The following is a 22,682-nucleotide window of genomic DNA, read 5'->3' on the forward strand; positions in this document are numbered from 1 at the left end:
CCAAGGTTAGGCCAGGTCAGCAGGGAGCTTGGCTAGAAGTGTTGGCTTGGCCAAGACAAGTGACCCCCCCCCAGTTGCCCAGCCACCCATTTCATCATCAGAAGCAGACACGGGACATTAACCCAGAGAATAGGCAGACATGGGACTGGCGGCTAGCAGTAGCAGGAAGAACAAGCAGAAGGGCTGGGAAGCAATGGGCTCACTGTAGTGGACCCTTGCTAGGTCCTGCCAGTCTTGTTTCCTCCTCTCGAGCACCTAGAAGAATGACATTTACTAGCCTCCCTTGCAGTTAAGCTGAAATCTTGTGAGCAGATTCTGGTAAATGCAATGTATACCCCATTAATGTCCACTATGCCGAATTCCTTTATGGATTCTCTTTCCCAGAAAAGAACTAAGGTCATTTATCAGAAAGAGAGAGGAAGAGAGAGAGAGAATGTTTTGAATATGAAAGTAGATGCAAGAGGCCTGGATTATTAAGAACCACTTGGAAAAAAACCATGCCCCCCACATCACACTATGTCATGGAAAAGAAAAGATCATTCTTCATATCACATCACTGAGATTTTTTTTTTTGGGGGGGGGTGTTGTTACAGATGCTAGCATTACTTATCCTGACTAATATTTCTGCCCAGTGCTGAACCGTACACCCCATATGCCCAAATGCCAAGGAAAGAAGGGGTTCTATGAGATAGCACACTTTGCTTTTTCCTGGAGAGAGGCTGAGCATTACCTCAAGGCATTATTAAACTTTTTAACTTCTAAAATTGGACTAAGGCTATATTCGACCGGGCGTTTCACTAATTTATTTTCTCACTAAGTGGAAGATCAGGAGAAAGATCAAGTTAATTATGGGCAAAAGTAAAATTTCGTATTTTGTTCTTTGGAAAACTGTGTTAGATTGGAAGTTAAATTTGTGATCCATTACAAACAATTTGGGAGAAAGGGTTGAACAGTAATTCTAAGATTCTCATTCCAGCTTCCAAGGTTCTGTTAAGTGAACGTAAGACGTGGGGAGAGGCAAGCTCAGAAGTAAGGAGATGCACATCAGAGCCTCACCCAAGGGCATTCAAGGCAGCCAACATACGGCTTGCGTTTTTCTCAGCCTTGCTGGAACCCGTGACCTTGAGAATGTCCCTTATTGAATTCAAGCCTCACTTTCCTCGCTTTAAATGGGGATGATACTACCTCTGCTACAATGGTTGGGTATTACATTGCCTAGGAATCACTTAGTCCAGGGCCTGGCAGAGCATATCCTCACACGATGATGAGCAGCTAAAACAATCGCTAACATCCACAGAAACGGAAGACTGAGAGAATTCCGAAAGCATGGAGTTGAAAGGAAATTGTACACTTTAGGCTCTGCCTCTTGAAGAGATGCTACGTTTTGCGACACGTGAGCAGAAACTTCTCTCCTCTCTCGTCCGTGTCTATCTGCCTTTCTCTGTCTCTCTATCTCTGTCTCTGTCTGTCTCTGTCACACACACACACACACACACACACACACACACACACACTATACACTCACTCCCCTTTCAACAATCGTATTTGTATTCAAATAGGCAACTGAAACCTTCTGCCCAAATAATTAGGTCCTAAGTTTGGAACTTCACAAACTTGCAATTCAACACCCCGCCTCTTTCCAAGTAGCATCTGGGACCAGTCCTCACACCCCAGTGGGATTCCACCGTCAGCAAAACCAGGTCTATTTTCCCCGAGGTGGAATGTGACCCCGCTTCACCCCTGAAAAGACTGCTGTGGCTATAACTATATGCCAAGAATGGATGGCCACCCATGAAAGATGTGGAGAGAAAGGAAATCATACATTTTTTCCGGCTGCCTTTGATCTGCCCAGCTGTGAGGAATAACCTCTCACTTCCTGCAGCCCCAGCACTCCTGGTTTCTGAAATAGAGAGGCCACTCTGGAATTCTGAGGAGCCCTGTCCTTAAACAAATGGTGTCCGCTCTGTCTGAGTAGCCTTGGCTTACAGGGACCCCCCCGAGCACCGGACCGCAGCCTTCCAACGGCCCCACTAGGTGCAAACACCATCAAAGTGCACTTCTGGCTTTTTTTTTTTTTTTTTTTGCTTTTTTAGGGCCACACACGCGGCATATGGAGATTCCCAGGCTAGGGATCTAATCAGAGCTACAGCTGCCAACCTACACCACAGCCACAGCAATGCCAGTTCTGAGCTGCGTCTGCGACCTACACCACAGCTCATGGCAACGTGGGTGATCATTGGTTCTTCATGCCATTCCCAGCATCCTCTCGGAAGCTCGGTCCCTAGCCCAGCTGGCCAGAAACCCTGTCCCTTCGTTTGGCACCTTCCCTAGAGACAGGCCCAGCTTTATAGCCTCAGGGTGAACTTGAACGGGTCCCCATGAAAACTATGCAGTATCTCCAAACACAGAAATGACTGCTCAGAAGCCACTCTCCAACTCCATGGCCCTTGGTTTTGGAGTTCTGCCCAGCCTAAACTCCGAGTTCTAGGTCTTCTACTTCCTGGCGTGTCCTGGCTCATATTCCTTTCCTGACAAGAGCCAACAGCAGGTCCCTCTGCTGTGAGGGGAGAGACAGACATGACTGCTGAGCAACTGGATGTGTAGAGCGGTCGGGCCTTCTTGATCTTTCTGAGTATGCTACACCCCTTTGCATATCTAAAAACAAAACATCCACGTGAGAGTATTTTCCGTGTTTGCTGATTGAAAAATACAAAGTGACGAGCAGTTAATATGAATTCAATGATGTCTTTAAATGACTTGGATTTTATTATTCCCAATAGCACGCATATATGTGCATGTGCAGACATGTAATGTCTATACACACTCACATATATATTTCAAAATATTGTGCAAATAAGGCCAAGACACATTTTTTCTCCTTCCATAAATAATGTTTAGCCTTTTGCATCTAGGTGAATCTTTGCCTCCCCCCATGTCCATGGCTCACAGGTAGGTTCTTTAAAACTAGGGTGAGGAATCAGACACGTGGTGAGATCCTCAAATTGTTCTTCCACCACCTTGCACTTGACCTCTGACATCCCCCTGCCCATCCCCGTAGCTGTGGACAGTTCCCTTCTCACCACCTCACTGCTCCTTCCTCTCCCCTCGAGAACTCGAGTGTCAATGCAAGCAAACGTGGCATCAATGCATAGAAAATCTTTATTGTAATTTAATCGATAGAAAATAAAGGATTTATTATTTACACACATTGGTACTTTTATTATTATTTTAAAGGGATTATATCCTTTGCGAGTAATTGTGGGCCACCAGGATATGATGGCAGTAGACTTGGAACCATGGGCTAGATCGTTTTTATACGAGTAAAAAAATAGCTTTAACGTAGGCATTGCTTTTGCCAGACAGTTTACGTGCACTGCCTCACGTGATCCTTGGTAACCCTACGAGGATTTTTTTCCAGAAAGGAAGCTGAGACTGAGAGAGGTTAACTATCCAACTCCAAATTCTAAGGTTTGTACGTGGTTCCAAACTCAGTTCTATTACTAAAACCCTTGCAGTTAACCATTATTCTTTTTTTTTTTTTTGTCTTTTTGCCATTTCTTGGGCCACTCCTGTGGCATATGGAGGTTCCCAGACTAGGGGTCTAATCATAGCTACAGCTGCCAGCCTACACCAGAGCCACAGCAACGCGGGATCCGAGCCACAATGCGAGATCCGAGCTGCAACCTACACCACAGCTCACGGCAACGCTGGATCCTTAAACCACTGAGCAAGGCCAGGGATCAAACCCGAAACCTCATGGTTCCTAGTCGGATTCGTTAACCACTGAGCCACAAGGGGAACTCCCATTATTCTTGACTACCTTTTTTTTCTAGAGTCGTCCTAAAAGAAAGGAGACTTTGACTGCTGCTAAATTATTCTGTTGGTGCTATTGCTCTCATTATTGAAATAGAAGGACCAGTGAGGTCAGCTATAAAAGATTCTGCCGCTGAGTTTTTAGAAAGCTGAACTGGGTTCTAGCTGGCCCCTCAGGCGGTTCATGTGTTCCTCTGCTTGTTTATTGCCGTACTTCAATGCAGTAGGTGTACTGATTAAGATCCACAACTCTAGAGCCTAAGTCCTGACATCACATCTCCATGCCTTGGTTTTCTCATCTATTAAATGGGAAGAATAGCAGTACCTCCCTTAGGAGAGAGAGAGAGAGAGATACACACACATACACACACAGACACAATGTACATTGCATATATATACATATATATATACATACAATTGTACATACATATATATAATGTTAGTGCACTGCCTGACACAGGGCAGGAACTATAAATGTCTTCACTATGATTATTTTTAGATAGTAAGAAATATTTTATGTTGATTATATCTCATTCTGCCGTCTTGAAGCAAAAAGAGAGCCGAGGAGTTCCCTTGCGGCACAGTGGGCTAAGGATATGGTGTTGTCACTGCAGCAGCTCGGGTTGCTACTGTGGCATGGATTTGATCCTTGGCCTGGGAACTTCTGTATGCTGCAGGCATGGCCAAACAAACACACACACACAACAGGACAGTAGGATAAAGCAAGCTAACATCTAACGACTGTCGCCTAGTGATGGGGTTGTACATCCTGTAATCAGTGCAGTAGGTTTTATCTTCTGTGAATCCATAGACATATCAAGCCTTAGTAGCAACCATAGCTCCATAAGCAGACGGTAGAGGAGGATGCGAACCCAGTTAACATGAATCTAAAGCTTACTTCTCCCCCCAACCATGTGCTACTGCTCTTTTGTAATTTTAACCAAACTCAGTGACATGTGGACAGAGAGACTGAAGAGAAAAATCTCATGAGAGAAAACATGCCTCTTTGCCACTTAAAAATACCAAACTGAGCAGTTCCCGTCGTGGCTCAGTGGTTAACGAATCCGACTAGGAACCATGAGGTTGTGGGTTCGATCCCTGGCCTTGCTCAGTGGGTTGCTGTGAGCTGTGGTGTAGGTTGCAGACATGGCTCAGATCCCGCATTGCTGTGGCTCTGGTGTAGGCCGGAGGCTGCAGCTCCGATTCGACTCCTAGCCTGGGAACGTCCATATGCCGCGGGAGCGGCCCAAGAAATGGCAAAAAGACAATAAATAAATAAATAAATTTTAATAAATAAAAATACCAAACTGAGCACCTTACCCTTAGCGTTAGATTTAAGTGATCCCTTTATGGTGGATAATGTGTGACATGAACTACAAAGGAGGGCTCCCTAAATGCTCTTCTCAGTGTGGGCTGCGCCGTGGGCAGGAATGGCCCCTGCTTCAGTAACTTACAGCCAGTGAAGCGGGTAAGACAGACACGCCAAAGAAGTACTCAGTTCATTGTGGGTTTAATGTTTGCTGGGATGAGTATGGACCATGGTCCCGGATGAAGACGTAGGTGGAGCCAAGATGTTGACAGAGGAAAGGAAAGAGCGCCTTACGTTTGGGGTGGAAGAGGGGAGTGGTCAGAATCGCTACGGTTCTGTAGGAACCCAGGTAGGAAGGCAGAACTAAGAAAGAGTCGGCTCCTCCTAAGCCACAGGCAGGAGTACACAGAGTCACGTGATCCGCTGACTCCTTCAATAAATCAAAACATCCAGTGGCTGCAGGTCCCTCAGACCAGAGGCCCCAGCCATTCTCCACGAGCATCACTCCGGGGGCGCCAGGAATCAGGACCTCTGTTCACAAGGAACTTGTCCCATTGGTCATTCACAGCAATTAGAGGTCAGCTGCATAAGTGTCCTAAGGCTGCTATAACAAGATATCAAAAACTGGGGTGGCTAAAACCGCAGACACGTATTCTCTCGCCTCTGGAGGCTGCGCTTCCCCTGAAGCCTCTGGGAGAGAATCCGCGTTGGTCTCCTCCAGCTCCTGGTGGCTCCAGGTGTTTCTCGGCCTGCGGCAGCATCCCTCCAGCCTCGGCCTTTATCCCCCCATCGCCATCTTCTCCGGTCCCTGCCCACACTCCTCTTCTTGTAAGGCTCCAGTCACTGGATTCAGGGGCCACCCCAAAGCCAAGATGATTCCATCAACAAAGGCCACATAAGTTCAGATGCTAAGGTTCCAGGGAGCTAGAAACTATTCAACCCACTGCAGCCGCCATGACCCCAAACATGCGAGAGGCCAAGGTTAGCAGCTACCTCTGCAACCACTACCTGATGCCAGGTGTAGCCAGTGACAGCCCCCAGGTGCTCATTCTGGGCCCCGCCCGTCCTTGCACCCACATCCTTCTTCAGCCACCTTTGCTCCCCTCCAGGGGCTGGGTGGGGGCATTCCAAATGTCCCACTTTTGAAGGGAGAATAAAATTTATTTTGAACACATGCTCCATTGAGCAGGAGCCTGAGCAGACAGCCTGTGCTTCGCTCTTCCCGGAAGGCTGTCCCCTACTTGTGGCAAAACACTCAGAGGGAGCTGCAAGCTCGGGGACCATGACCTCCTATTAGACGCGCTGGCTGGAAAACATGACGTGCGGAGATAAGGAGCAGAAGACCCAGGGGAGGGAGCCCCCGGGGCACCGGCTCAGTCTCTCATCAGCCCAAATGACACCGACAGAAGCGCTGAGGAAACGGATCTTTCCTCCCGGTGACTGCGCCGTGGTGTTGACCTAGAAACAGGTGGGCGGGCGTCTCGGGGGAGGACTGATTCTTCCATCGATTCCGCCCGCGTAGGCATTTTGTGTTGCAAGTGTTTAAAACAGGGTGTCTTAAACTGAGCCCATGGCTAGACTTCTAGAAAAGTAAGAATCCCCCAACCATGAATGCCCACTGTTGTATATATTCAGCCCGTCATTTGGGGGAGCACAGGGTCTACTGCACTCAAAGGGGTCTGTCACCCCAAAAAGGGCTAAGACCCTGCGGGTTTGCCTTCTCTTTGTGAATTTAAAATCCCTCAAGGGAGCTTCTGCTCTGTTGTTCCAGAAATAACATTAGAGGGCGGGGGCAGGGGGTGGGGGGGGAAGACGCTGAATAAACTCTTAACTTTTGATTGATTTAAATTTAAGGCCAGACAGGCAAAGAATTTAAGCCCCCACCCGCCCCCTGCTTCGGAGTGTATCTTTTAGGGGGAGAGCTCTGATGTAACTGATTGAGATGAGCATGAGGTTAAACTGTTTCCTCCCTATAGGGCCTGACATTCTATAAAACGGAGTTCACGGAGCAGACAATTGACATTTTTGGTCTCACTGGTCGGCATTTAATGGAACCCTTGTCGGCCGCCGCAAGGGAGGCTGGGACTGTCGGTCTGTTTGCTGTGGAATTACATGGCTTGATCTTTATCTAACAAGAATTACAAAAACATTTGTTAATTCCATCTCTTGTTTCAAGGGGGAAAAACTGTCCTGACTTGGTAGCTCAGATGGGAAGAAAGATGAACCCGATGGAGGACAAAGCCATTTGGCTCAGTTTTGAGCTAAAAATGTGTTTTACATTTTGAAAAAGGTTTTTAAAGAAAAGCCAACACGAGAGACCCCTCCCCTCCAACAAAAGGAAGAACAGACGAGAGCAGAGCACAAAATGGTTACCATCTAGCCCTTCACGCCAAAGCTTGCCAACCCCTAGCCTTTATTACGTCAAAATGAGGAGTTCCTGCTATGGCTCAGTGGGTTAATAATCCAACTGCAGCGGCGTGGGTCACTGTGGAGGTGCAGGTTCGATCCCTACCTAGCATGGCGCGCAGCGAGTTAAAGGATCTGGCAGTGCTGCAGCTGCAGCGGAGGTCACAGCTACAGCTCGGATTCAATCTCCGGCCTGGGAACGTCAATATGCCGTGTGCATGGCTGTAGAAAGGAAGAAAGAAAGAAAGAGAGGGAGAGAAAGAGAGAGAAATTTGGCTTCCCAGTCACAGTTTCAAAAATTGAGAAAGTATATTAGGGGTTAAATCCCTTTGGAAGTGACTGAGTTTGAACCCTGGGCCACCACCTCCTGGCTAGTGATCTTAAGCTCAGTCTCTTTATCTGCAAAATGGGGATAATGAAAACATGCCTTCAGTGCATTGTTGTGAAGACAACACAACACTCACCCCCTTAAGACACTTAATAGACCAGCACATAAGAGAACTATCTCTCAATAAATTCCAACATGGTTTAAAATTCATTGTGAAAGCACTTTCTGTCAGGGACAGACATCAGAACGACTATATCCCGAACAGCAAACATTGCTTATTAGTGTTTAAATACTTGAAGCGAACAGCACACTAAAAGTATCCTACATCTTAAGGGGGCCTCAAATTACAATCTAACCCATCTCTCAGCGTTGACGTTGATACAAATCCATTTTATTGATGAGAAAACTGACCTCAGAAGTTCATTCACTTAGCAAAAGTCATAGGTTCCTGATTCCCACATCAGAATGCCTGTTGCAATGTGGAGAAAGTGTGTCATCACGACTCAGGCAAGATGTGTTCATTCATTCAATAAACGTATATTTTACTGGCACACATATGAGGCACTGGGCACAAGCCAGGGTTGGGGAGGGGGGAACTTCCTCTAGTGAATGGGACTCCAGGAGGATGATAAACAAGCAAGTGCTAAATACAACGTGTTACAGATGTTCACGAAAAAGCCCACACAGAACAAAAGGAGAAGACCAGACTCCAGGCTGAGCAAACTTGCCGGGCAGAGCAAACAGCGGGAGCCAAGGCCCAGGGTTATAAAGGAATACCACATGTTCTGAGAATCTCAGGGGGCTGGCTTAAGGTGAGGGGGCCATGGAAAGAGTAAGAAAGGACCAGAGAGTAAAAGGCTATGAATGTCATCCTGGGGAGTTTGAACTTGGTTCTGTAGCCGCTATTTTGGGAGTTTTAAGGGAAAGAATGACAGGGTTTGCACTTCAGAAAAATCACCCTGGAAGCAGCAGGGTGCGGTGATGGATGGGAAGGGAACAAGCCAGAGGCAGGGAGATCAATTAGGAATCTACTGCCAAAGACCAGATAAGAGAGAAGAACAGCCTGAACTGGGGCAAGCACGTCTTAGACTGTCCGGAGAGAAGAGAGAGAGAAGCGAGACGGGAGGTGGGGTCTCTACAGGTGCAGGTTTATTTAGATGGTGGCACAATGAAGGAGAGGAAAGAGTACAGGGCGAGCCCTAGACTTTGAGCTGAAGGAGCAGATAGTGGAACGATTTATTCAAAAGGGAAATAAAAAGGAACAATGCGGTTTAGCAGAAAGATCACTTTGTCAATTTGGGACCTGGTGGCTATAAGGGACCTCTGAGGCTTCCGGGGGTGTTGTCTGGTGGACAGGACTGAGGCTCCGAATGAAGATCCAGGCTGGAGATGCAGATGTGTGAGGGACCAAGACGCAGGTAACAGGCGGAAACCGGAAACAGGTACGATTTTCATGTCAAGGAAGAACCAGAGAACCACAGCCTTTAAGGAGTAGATGAAAGAGAGACAGCAGACAATTGTCATTGCGAAGAAAATGTCAGGACAGTGAAGACCATCCAGTGGGGGGAAAAATACCGTTTCCAAAGCCAGGAGAAGGCAGGAATTCGGGGAGAAGGGAGTGATGACGTCCCCTGCCACACCAAGGTCTAGGGAGTGGAGACAGGAAGGGTCTGTGGGTTTGGAAAATGTCCCTGGTGAGATTTGCGAGACTACCGCTCAGAAGCGAGATGGGGTAGGAGCTTGAGGGAAGACAGAGGGAGCGAGCAGGTGGAGGCTTATTCCTGGAACGTGGCTCGAAGGAAACAAGGAAAGGAGGGCCTGGAGAGAGATGCAGGAACACACTGCTGTTGCTTTTGCCTGTTTGCCTTTAGGTGCTGAGACACGCAAGAATGTTCGCAGGCTTTGTGAACAGTACCAGAAGATGGGAACGTTTTGGAAACACGGTTGGCCCTCTGTATGCATGGGCTCTGCATCTGCAGATACAACCAAAGATAAATTAAAAAAAAAAAAAAGATTTTTTTAATTCCAGAAAGTTTAAGAAAGCAAAACTTGACTTTGCCGTGCACAGGAAACTATTTACAAAGCACCTACATTGTACTTACACAGTGTTTATATGGTATGAGGTATCATAACCAATCTAGAGATGATTTAAAGTATATGGTAGGATTGTGTACGTTCTGGCAAATACTGTGCATTTTATGTAAGGGACTTGAGCATCCTCAGATGATGGCGCTCTTAGAGATCCTCCATCGATGGGCCGAGGGAGGACTGCATCCGAGGGGAGGAGAAAACCAGTGAACTAGGCTTTTACAGGGATGAAGGGGGATGGGTCAAGGGCACAGACAGAGGGCGGACATGCCCGCCTTCCGCTTTTCCTTGGTCACGCCCTTCCGTACATTCCCAGGCCCAATGAAACACCACCTCCCTGGGTCAATATTCGCAGTATTTATTTCTTACCGGGTTTTGATTCATAATTCAGGCTCTGGAACCACATTTCTTGACGTCAAATCCTGGGGCCACCATTCACTAGCTACAAGGCTTTGAACACAGGACTCTCTCTCTGCCTCTGTTTACTGATCTATTAAGTGGGGGTACAAGATACGACCTCCCCCCAAAGGATTAGTGAGAAAACGAAATCCATTAAAATATGTAAAGGGCATGAAGTTCTCAATATGCATAAATACTAAATGGATTGAGATTATATCTGTTTTTTCATTGTATTTCCCCATTGTATTTCCCCAGCAATTGCCACAATTCTAACTTAACCAATAATCCTATAACTAATTCTTTAACTCCTGAGGCTGCCAGTTGCATGTAAGATCCCTGAGGGCCCAGGACAGTCTCTTCCTTCTTCGTTACATTCTGAGCCACCAACAGGAACAAAACCATCAAGGACCATAGGTAGCGTCCCCTGAATTTATTTGGCCAAAATCACGGAGGAAGGTCGAAAGAGACTGATTGACAAGATGCACGAAGAGGTCTAGACGAAAGAGAAAGGTTTGAAGGGGGCTTGGTGACTTTGGAGAACAAGGCAGTGAAAGCAAAAGAGGTCACAAGTTCAAAGAACAAAAGGTTTTATCAGAGGTTGGCAAGTGTGGGAAGGATAGGGCCCCATTCAAAAAAAAAAAAGGAAAAAATTATCTGTGCTAATGATAGGAGGGTGAGACAGGCTGTTAAGGTATCTTCACGCTCTTATTAACACATCCATCTGCAGTAGCGAGGAGAGGGGGTTTTTGGCAGGTTTCTATTCCCGCTCCCCCCACCTCTCTAAGTGTGGGAAAGTGCCTCAATTACTCTGTTCCAAAATGAGGAAGGTAATACCTTCTTGCCCCGTTTGGATGAATAAATAAACACGTGTACAGAAAGTACATGGTCTATAAGAGGTATTGGATAAGTGAGAGCTGCTCTTGCAGTAGTAATGATTATTCTCGTGGCATAGCTGTATTCCTGAGTGATGGCATGCAAATCAGTCGATACTTGAAATGCACGGCTGTGTTTGCTCGATGAAAGAATCTAATGTGGAAGGCTTTGTAAAACATAAAATCACTCTGTGGCATCGTGACCCCCCACTAATTAATTGGTGTCGTTCTTTTATGAAGGCTGGAGTATGATCACGCATGATAATGGGTCTATACTGTTGGCACCTGAGGGCAAAATGACGCACCCATCATGCAGGTCCAGGTCTCTCGTGGGCAACTACCAGAAGAGTCCTCATGCTCAGTTTGGAGGCTGGGACTGAGGAGAAGGGCCTGGAAGACAATAGAATGGTCTTTTCTCAGGTTTGGCCATGAAGGTGTTACAGTGTTTGAGAGATTCGGTACAGGTATCTACATCCAAATCTTGACGCCATCACTTCCTAGCTTGTGTAGCCTTGAGCTAGTTAGTTAATCTACTTGAGCCTTAGTTCCTTCACCTGCAAAAGAGGCTTCACACTGCCCATTACATAGGATTGCTGGAAAGAGGAAATGAAATAATGCATGTAAACTGCTTTACAAAGACCCTGGCGCATATAAGAGGTTAATACAAAGCATTCTGATGCCTCAGCAAAGTCCCCATGCAGATGCAGATTAAGGCATAAGGAACAAGAATTACAGGCAAAGGGCCATCTGAGTTTGCAAGGGCTTTGGAGCTAGAGGGCAGACGCCAAAGCCCTCAGGCAGGATAAAGAAAACTCCGGTATCCTCACAGGATAGAACCAGGATATTGAAAATACACCCTGTATTTCCCAGGCTTCCTTCGCTCTTGTTCTCTGTTAGTGTTTTGTACAGCCTTTCCAAAGGACCATTGGCCTGTCAGGAGGCACTAGCTCCAGGGAGTACATTTGGGCTTGTCTGGGACCAGAGAAGAAAAGCAGAACAAAACAGCCACATATGGGCCAACATCCTGGGAGACCCCAACACTAAGAGGGGACCCTTGGAGTTCCCGTCGTGGCGCAGTGGTTTACGAGTCCGACCAGGATCCATGAGGACGCAGGTTCGATCCCTGGCCTTGCTCAGTGGGTTAAGGATCTGGCATTGCCATGAGCTGTGGTGTAGGTCACAGACATGGCTCGGACCCTGTGTTGCCGTGGCTCTGGTTGTGGCCGGCAGCTATAGCTCCAGTTCGACCCCTAGCCTGGGAAGCTCCATATGCCTCGGGTGTGGCCCTAAAAAGCAAAAAAACAAACAAAAAAACCAAGAGGACCCAACATGGCCAGGTGGGCAGCCCTTGCTCTGTAGTTGCTCCCATATGAAGACTGTTTCTCCAGAGCGAATTCGTGAGGATTTTTCTACTTTCATTGCTCCAGTTAGTTAACAGCTGAGTAAATTTAACCCTTTCATGGAAATGATTTTCTTAGGACTGAGTCTCCCAAGGGCTTCTTGTTTCATCACTGAATCTTCAGATGAGAATAAAGCACCAAGGCCATTTTTACAGAAGGGCAGGGTAGGTGATAAAAGTCCCAGCTAGGCCCCTCTCCTCCCTCTCAGTTCCTGTATATTTGGTAGCTCATCTTCCAAATGCAGCCTGGGAGCTGGGGGCTTTCTCAGTGTTCGTCAGCCAGTCCTTCCCTGGGGCTGCCTCTCCAAAACCCCACTGGCCAGAAGAACCTCGCAATCTCTGGAAGACAGACCAGCCAAGGCCTCAGGCGGCACATTCTGGCTCTGGCCCCAACCTCCCCTGCCCTACTCTCCAGGTTTAATTTCATCTTCATCAGAAGTATAGAGAAGGACCTTTGCAGCAGATCGAAGGGACACAATGAGCAGGAACCCAGTACAGTCACAGGGCAGAAGCAGGCGCTATGACACCCACACAGAAAGACTAGCTGCTTTGGGGGATGCTCTGGGGACTAGGAAGCAGGATGGCCTGAAGCCAGCTTTGGAAGATGCACAAATCTACAAACAAGGCTCAGTGTAGTCTGGAGCTTGGAGCAAGGCTGACGTGAGTGATCTGGCTTCACACAAAAGAGCCAGTTTTGGAAACGTTGAGTTCATCAGCCCCATAACCTATGTACCCCACTCTTTTCCCCACCCCTAACTTGGTGAACTATACTTCCTAGAACTAAGAGAAGTCTAAGCCATAGTTCCACTATCTGTGGACCTCAAAGGTATATGGTATAGTTGAAAAGCAGGACTGTTAAAATGAGTGAATAATATTAACTTACTATTCAGAAGTGCAGCCATCCAGAGCACAGGCGTAAGCAAAGAAGAACTCTGAATCATAATATGTGTCAAAAAAAAAAAAATTCCTTTCCGCAAACAAAGGAGGATTCCAGGCTGGTGGCAATTATCTACAACTTGATGCATGGATATTTACCTCGTAAAAATTCATGTACCTATGATATGTGTATTTGGCTCTATGTTACATCCTAATTTTTAAAAACGTTTACGGAAAAGTTCCTGCCCTGGATCACGACTTTCTGTGTTTAAGAAAACTCCTTGTCTTCCCTCAAACCTATTTACTTTTGTTTTAGATAAAATTCAACAAAGGGAATTACGTAACTTTGTAGCCATCGACAGTTATGATAAAATGGAAATGAATGAATGTAGGAAGGGGGCAGCCTTGGACTCTACCAGTCCCAGGTACATGGACAATGAGAATAGGCTGGCATGAAAAAGGAGATAGATAGGAAGGAAGAAAACAAAACATAAAAATTAAACTCAAGACAGAAAATAAAGCCTATGAGGCTTCTTAGCATAGACCTTAGCAAATAGGTCTAGAAAAATTACAGAGCCCTGAGAAAGTATTAAAATCCAGCCTCTCGAGAGCTGTGTAGCCTTGGGCATGTCAAATGAATAATAATGCCTATCTTTCCAGCTTATTTTGAAGATTAAATGATGTGTCCACATGTGATAGGCAGTCACATATTAGTTTATAGTAGCATTATTTGGGCATCTTATAATAATGGAATAAAATTTCAACCAACTAACCCAAAATATTGTGATCGACTCTCAGGGAGACGTCAGAAAGAAAACATATCCCTTAGCCTTCTCATGGCCTATAATCACGAGACAGTGCATAAAGATAAAAAGCTCAAATTCAAGTCAAAATATGACGAATATTTTGAGAAGAGTTCTCCATGAAAGGAAAAAAAAAATTCACGTACTGTTCCCTATGCACCAGATATTATATTAAGTTTTTTACACGTATTGTTATATTTAGCCCTTGATATTCCCACCAGCAATGTCTGAGGATCCAAGTGGCTCCACAGCCTTGCCAACACCTGGGGTTGTCGGTTTTCATATTACTAATATGATTTGGGATACAGTAGGCCTTGTGCTGCAGTTTTAATGATGTTTACTATATTTTTATGTGTTCACATCTGGAGGGGCATCTGAGCAGGGAGGGGGCAGCCATGATCAGTGCTTACAGGCAGCTTGTGAGAAGCATTCTGGATTTGGCTGGACAACCACAGTGTGAACCCCAACACACACCGAGCACCCACATCAGCCTCTTTTGCTCCAGCACAGCTTATCTCTGGGGTGAGGGTGTCAGTGCTGGGAGGAGGGAAAACTCTTAAAGGGACAGGGTCAGCTTGGACTCAAGCCTCGGGGCTTCTGCTCCAGAAACTTGGGATATGACCTACACCTGAAAGGGTGGTGATGGACCCTGAACAGAGAAGGATCCCTGGTACTGTCCCTCGTCCCTACATCTTCAGCTGCACCTTCCACCAAGGTGATAAGTTTCTCTAAGCAAACCCTGGGGAAAGATGTGACTTGTGTTCTCTTAAGATCCAGCTCTCCTACAAAGCCTCTGGGCACAAGCACACTGTATAAGGATGCTCCCACACAAGCACCCTCCTTCAAGACCACAAGAAGTAAATGTTTCACCTAATTTCATAGAGACAGAAAAGTCAAGCAAAACTAGAAAAAGAGAAATTTTTTTTGGATTGAAAGAGCAAAAGAAAACCCCTGAAAAAACAACTAAAGAAACAGAAATCAATGATTTACTAGAAAATGTTAGCAATAAGAATGCTCATTGGACTAGGGAAAAGAATAGATAAATATGATAAGAGTTTTAACAAGGAACTAGAAAATATAACAAAAAGAACCAGTCAAAACTGAAGAATATAATAACTGAAATGAAAAATACATTAGAATGAATTTAAAACAGACTAGGCAATACAGAAAAATGCATAAATGATCTGAAGCTAGAATAGAAATAACCCAATGGGAATAGCAAAAAGAAAAACAAATTTAAAAAATGAGAAACTTTTAAGGGATTATTGGCCCCTGGTACAACATTAGGCATCCCAACATTTGCATTAAAGGGGTCCCAGAAAGAGAACAGAGAGAGGAGGATTGGAAATATATTAGATGAAATTATGGCTGAAAAATTCCAAAACCTAAAGAAGGAAACAACCCTCAAGGTACAGGAAGAACAGAGGGTTCCAAACAAGATGAACACGAACAGACCCACAGCAAAATATATCATAATTTAAATGGTGAAACCTAAAGCTAAAGAGAAAATGATAGAGCCACCTGAAGAAAAACAAAGAGTCATCTACAAGGGACCCCCCCCCCAACCAAAGCTACCGGATAATTTTTCTGAACATTGCAGGTTAGAGGGAGTAGCATGATGTAGCCACGGTGCTGAAAGGGAAAAAAACCCTGCAACCTAGAATACTCTACCCAGTAAGATTATCATTTAAAATTGAAGGAGAGATAAAGAAAATCTCAGAGAAGTGAAAAATAAAAGGGTTTATCAATACTGAACCTGTACTAAAAGAAATGCTGAAGGATATTCTCTAAGTGGTAAAAGAACAGCTATACCAAGAAAGCTCTAAGAAGGAAAAATCCCACTAGAAAAGGCAAATACATTGTAAAGGCTGGCGATCACCACTTAAATAAGCTAGCTTGAAAATGAAAAAGCAAAAAAATTATAAACTCAACTGTAACTACAATAATCAGTAAAGAGATAAACATGAAGTTCTAAAATATGACATCCATAAAACACAAAATGGGAATTCCCTGGTGGCCTAACACTTAAGGATTTTTCTCAGGGGAATGCAGTGGCACAGTTTCAATCCCTGGCCCAAGAATTTCTGCATGTCGTAGGTGTGGCAAAAAAAAAAGAAAAAGAAAAAGAAAAAAACGAAACAACAACAAAAAAACACACAAAATGTGTGGGAGATGAATAGAAACATAGAACTTGTATATTGTGTTTAAACAAGTGATCATGAATCTACATATATGGATCCTAGAACCCCATGGTAACCACAAATCACAGAAACTAGAGATAAAGGAACACAAGCACACAACTTAAAAAAAAAAAAATCATCAAGCCAGAAGTGAAAAACAAAACAAACAAACAAACAAACAAAAAAACTGAAAGAAAAGAACAGAGAAGTACAAAAAACAACCAGAAAGCAAGTAACAAAATAGCAATGAATACTTATCTATCAATAATCACTTTTAATGTCAATGGACTAAATATTGAATCAAAAGATGTGCAGTAGCTGACTTGATTAAAAAAAAAACCCATCTGTATGTTTCTTACTAGAGACTCACTTTAGAGTTAAAGACACAAGCAGACTGAAAGTGAAAGGATAGAAAAAATATTTCATGCAAATCGGAGTGACAATAATTGAGGGTAGCAATACTCATATGAGACAAAGTAGACTTTAAAACAAAGTCTATAACAAAAGACAAAGGAGGGCATTACATAATGATGAAGGGATCAGTACAAAAGAGGATAGAACCCTCATTACCATATATGCCCTAATATAGGATCACCTAAATATAGAAAGTAAATATTTCTACACATAAAGAGAGAAACTAAAAATAGCATAAGAGTAGATGACTTTCATATCCCACTTATATCAATGGACAGATCATCCAGACTGAAAACTCAATAAGGAAATAGTATTGGACACATTAGATCAGCTGGACTTGATAAATATCTACTGGACATTCCGGAGGTCCTGCTGTGGCTCCGTGGGTAAAGAACGCAACGTTATCCCTGTGAGGATGTGGGTTTGATCTCTGGCCTTGCTCAGTGGGTTGCCACAAGCTGTGTTGTAGGTTGCAGATGTGGCTCAGATTTAGTGTTGCTATGGCTGTGGTGTAGGCCTGCAGCTGTAGCTCTGATTCGACCCCTAGCCTGGGAACTTTCATATGCCACAGATGCAGCCATTAAAAATAAAATAAAATAATGAAATGAAGTAAAATAAAGACACATTCGTCTCAAATGCACGTGGAATGTTATCCAGGATACTTTACATACTAGACCACAAAACAAGCCTCGACATATTTATCAAGATAAAAATATTAAGCATTTTTTCTGACCACAAGGTAAAAATAGTAATAAGTTACAAAAAGAAAAATGGGAAAAGAATAAACATATGGAGACTAACAAAATGCTCCTAAAACCAACTGGGTCAATGAAAAAATCAAATTGGAAATCAGAAAATGCTTAGAGACAAATGAAAATGGAGACAGAATTTTACAAAGCGTATGGGGTGCAGGAAAATAGTTCTAAGAGGAACGTTTAGAGTGATACTGTCCTACCTCCATGAAAAATCTTCGGCAACTTTACCTACCATCTAAAGAATTTAGACAATGATGAACAAACAAAGTTCAGTCAGCATAAAGAAGGATATAAGAATCAGAGAACAAATAGATAAAATAGAGACCAAAAAAACCTGAAAAGATCAATGAAAGCAAGAGCTGTCTTTTTTAAAGACAAACAAAATTTGTAAGCAAGGCTCATCAAGCAAAAATATATAAACAGCTCATACAACTCAATAACAAAATAACAAACAACTCAATTAAAATATAGTGGAAGATCTAAATAGATATTTTTCCACAGAAGATATCCAGATGGTCAACAGGCACATTAAAAAAAAATGCTCAACATAGTTCATCATCAAACAAATGCAAATCAAAATGACAATAAGATAATACCTCGCACCTGTCAAAATGGCGATGGTCAAGAAGTCTACAAATAACAAATGTTGGGAAGGATGTGGAGAAAAGAGAAGCCTAGTACACTGTGTATAGATTGGTGTGGCCACTATATAACACAGTAGGACATTCTTCGAAAAACTAAAAATAGAACTACTATATGATTCAGCAATTCTATTGCTGGGTATATATCCAGAAAAAAATGAAACCACTAATCCTAAAAGATACATGCGCCCGAATGTTCACAGGAATACTATTCACAACAGCCAAGATATATAAGCAAACCAAGTTCCATCAATAGATGAATGAATAGGGAGTTCCCGTTGTGGCGCAGCGGAAACGAATCCGACTAGGAACCATGAGGTTGCGGGTTCGATCCCTGGCCTTGCTCAGTGGGTTAAGGATCCGGCATTGCTGTGAGCTGTGGTGTAGGTCGAAGACGCGGCTCAGATCCCGAGTTGCTGTGGCTGTGGTATAGGCCAGCATCTACAGCTCTGATTAGACCCCTAACCTGGGAACCTCCATAAGCTGCAGGTGCAGCCCTCAAAAGACAAAAAGACAAAAAAAAAATAGTTGAATGAATAAAGAAAATGTGCATATATATACACAATGCAACATTCCTCAGTGATAAAAAAAGAACAAAAGTCTGACATTTGCAATTATGTGGATGAATCTAGAGGGCATTATGCGTATTGAAATAAGTGAGAAAAAGAAAAAGTTCTATGTTGTCACTTATATTTGGAATCTAGAAAATAAAATAAATATATATTGTACATAACAAAACAGAAACTGACTCACCGATCTAGAGAACAAATTAGTGGTTTCCAGTGGGGAGAAGTGGAGGGGAGCGGGGCCAGACAGGGTATGGGATGCAGAGATTCAAACTACTGTGTATAAAATGAACAAGCCACAAGGCGTTGTTGTACAGCCCAGGGAAATATAGCCATTATTATGTAATAACTTTAAGTGGAATATAATCCATAAAAACATTGACTTACAATGTTGAATCACCTGAAAATAATAAAATATTGTGAATCAACAATAGCGCAATAATAGAAAAAGTAATTCAGAGCCAGGTCAGGGAGGGTGATATACTCGGAGATTTGGAATTTATTTTACATGCAGTGGGAAGCCAAAAAGATTTTTCAATAGGCAATGGATACAATCAAAGCTCTGCTTTAGGAGTTCGTACTGTGGCACAGATGGTCAAGGATCCAACTGCAGTAGCTTTAGTCTTTTTGGAGGTGCAGGCTGGATCCCCAGCCAGGCTCCAGTGTTGCTGCAGCTGTGGTGCAAGTTGCAGCTGCCACTCAGATTCAATCCCTAGCCCATCAACTTCCATATGCCTCAGGGCTAGTGCAGCAGGAAAAAACAAACAAACAAACAAAACTTTGAAAGCTAGGTAATAAAGGTAAGCAATCAGGTTAGGAGGCAATACAATTTCAACAATCCAAGTGAGAGAAAATAATGTTATCATTTGTGTGGTGAAATCAACAGATCTTAAAAACTAGTGGAGGTTAGGGGTAAAGGATCAGGTTTAGATGATGAGAAAGCGGAGGATCTAAACCACATGACGGATTCACTGACAATGTGAAAGAAAAAAAAGAGTAGGAGCTGCTTTTAAGAAACCTGGGAGTCAAGATTTGGACCTGTGTTGGGGAGACTCCTGGAACCTCTGGGTGGCCATACATGCCCCATGCGAAGCTGAGATTTTTCATTCTCTGTGGAGAAATGGGCTTACAAATATGAAATCATTAGGCTCATAACAGTTGGCCACCAGCCAGAGAGTCTAAGCAGCTGGCATGGTTTGTCTCTATGCCACGTGATCTCTCATCCTCCCAAACGCTAGCCTGGGTTTGTCCTCAGGACAGTGGTTAGAGGCGCCCAAGAGAGAAGGAAGAAGAATGCAGGACCCTTGAGGCTTGAGCTCAGATCCAGAGCAGCATCATTTCTGCCATATTTTATTGGCCAGAGCAAGTCGCACAACCAGCCCAGATTCAAGGGATAGAACGCTGGGGTCATTTTCGCAAAAATCTATTACAGCCGTTCTTAGCTCACCACTCCCATGCCCCGGGCAACCCACGAAATACTGTTTTCCCTCTCAGGCAGAGACGCCGGGCCACCTGATGCAGTGCAATTTGCTCTTCAGCCTCATCCTCAAACCCGCCTCCTTTCCAGCCCCCTGTCTCTCCAGCTCTCAGGCATTCCCAGCCTTCCCCTCCCACATCCAAAGAACATCAGGTAAAAAGATTCGTCTTGAGCATAAATGAATAAGACGAAGGCGATGGGTCTTTATTGCCAGAGACACCTGCATCTCAGTAGCTACCGAGGGGTGAAGCTAAGGAACGGTGCACGATGGCACGATGGCACGATGGCAGAATTTCTGGCAACAACAGGGAGTGGGAGGAACTTCTTTAAGCCTTGAAAACCGTTTCACCAGGCAGAACCAGGAACGTCATCTGTTCATTTGGTACTTTCGACATGCTAAGTGTGTAGCCCCACGACGGCAGCCACTCAGTGGACACCGATGAGTGTTCTAAGGGCTACGTGACAGGGAGGGGTCTGAGGTCTCTTTTGCGTGAGTGATCATAGAAGAAAGTGACAATGAACTAGGAACGAGAACACCAGTCCCAGGCTATTCTTCGCTACCATTTGGTGGCTGGCCCCTGCATAAGCTATTTTCGCCTTACCTAAACCTCAGTTGCTGTCTCATGTGCAAAACGAGAGGTTTAATGAGACAATCGTTCGGATTGCTCTCTGTTCCTACTTCCTCTGAATTCTAGTAAAATCTTCATGAGAAGAGAGCAATGGTCTAACCTCTCTTCCGCCGCCAACCAATCTATCCACATGCTTACTCAACATATGCCATCCCGTGTCTGGCTGTCACTTAGTCTGGGCTCAAAACTCAGTGAACACTACTGAGCGAGGCCCGGGATAGAACCAGCATCCCCTGTCGGCACACACAAGGGCACCCTTCAGTTTCTGCTGGACATTTAACTGAAAGTGGCTAAGGGTTTTTCCTTTTAAGCAGAGAATTTACTCCAGCTGGTCAGGGATCCGGCGTGGCCGTGAGCGGTGCTATAGGTCCCGAGGCACTCTGGCCAGGGCGTAGGCTGGCAGCTATGGCTCCCGTTCAACCCCTAGCTGGGAACTTTGTCCAGATGCTGCGGGTGCGGCCCTAAAAACAAACAAACAAAAATTATTGCTATGACCAGCCAGGGGCAGGTTAAACTGTCCTAGATTATCAAGATGCTTGTGAGTGGCTCTAGGGAGATAAGGAAGCTATTAAGTTTCGGAGCAACTTTGACAGGTTTCCATATCCACCAAGTGATTTCTGCCTCTCAGCATAGTAATTAGAGCTCAAAAAGCTTGGAGTCCTTCAGCCTCCCCCTGCCAGGCCTGCTCTTCCAAGCAACAACAATGCCTAATGTGTATTTCTCAGTGTGTACATTGAAATGCCGTCTATTGTATACATTTTCTCTATATACACAATACATCAGTCTGCTCTGGATATACACAGCCACCTTCCAATTTCAAACACCAGTCTGTATATACAACGTGGGTGGGTTGGGTTCAGACCTGACCAGGACAAGGCCACGCACCCGTGTATATTGAATGCCCCTGACTTGACAGTCTGCCATTACAGCAAATGTGAAAAAAATAAACAGGGACAGAAAGCTTTTTCTTTTTTTTTTTCTTGAACTCTACATCAAAAGTTATTGAGTGATTTTGCTGTGCAATAGCCAGAGGTAGCATTCACCAAAGGAAAAGCTTGAAGCTCAGCTTCCTCTGTGGAAAGTAGTTCATACGCTTTATCATCTCTTAGGACCTGTCAAGCTCGGTTAGTTGGGTGGACATGGATTGCCTCAAATGGCATTTGCTATGCATTTGTTTTCCAAACACACTACACCTGTTCTTCGGAAGGTTAATCCCAAGAGATAAAATGTTTGGAGGTTGACTTGGGGCTTATCAAGTTGTTCCCCTTTCAAGCTCAGTCTCTAGAGTCAAAACAGGAAGTGAGTTCAAAGGTAAATCACCTATTAGAGCAAACATAAGCTTTAGTTAAGCTTCTGCTAGATAGTAACTGAAAGTGAATAAGGTTTTTTTCTTTTAAGCAGAGAATTTACTCCTGTTCACAAACAGGACTATTTCTCCAGGAACCTTGAGTCTCCAAAACTCAGTATCTCCAATCGGCAGGACTGCGTAGACTGCCTCCACAAAGCTATTGCGGGCCGTGGAATGTCAGTGGGTCCTCCTGAGGCCTGGAGCATGGTTTCACTGTAAGGTCTTTGCTCTGTGTATTGTCAGCATGTGCCAGTGAAGAGCAGCACATGCAGGGGGGCAAGACAAGAGGAAAAAGTGTACAAAAAAATGCCAGATACTTTTAAGCATCTAGTCTCCCGAGCAATGAGTGGCAGTGCAATTAGACCCAAAAAAATAGGAA

Source organism: Phacochoerus africanus, chromosome 11 (genome assembly GCF_016906955.1).
Source record: "Phacochoerus africanus isolate WHEZ1 chromosome 11, ROS_Pafr_v1, whole genome shotgun sequence".
Taxonomy (NCBI): Eukaryota; Metazoa; Chordata; class Mammalia; order Artiodactyla; family Suidae; genus Phacochoerus; species Phacochoerus africanus.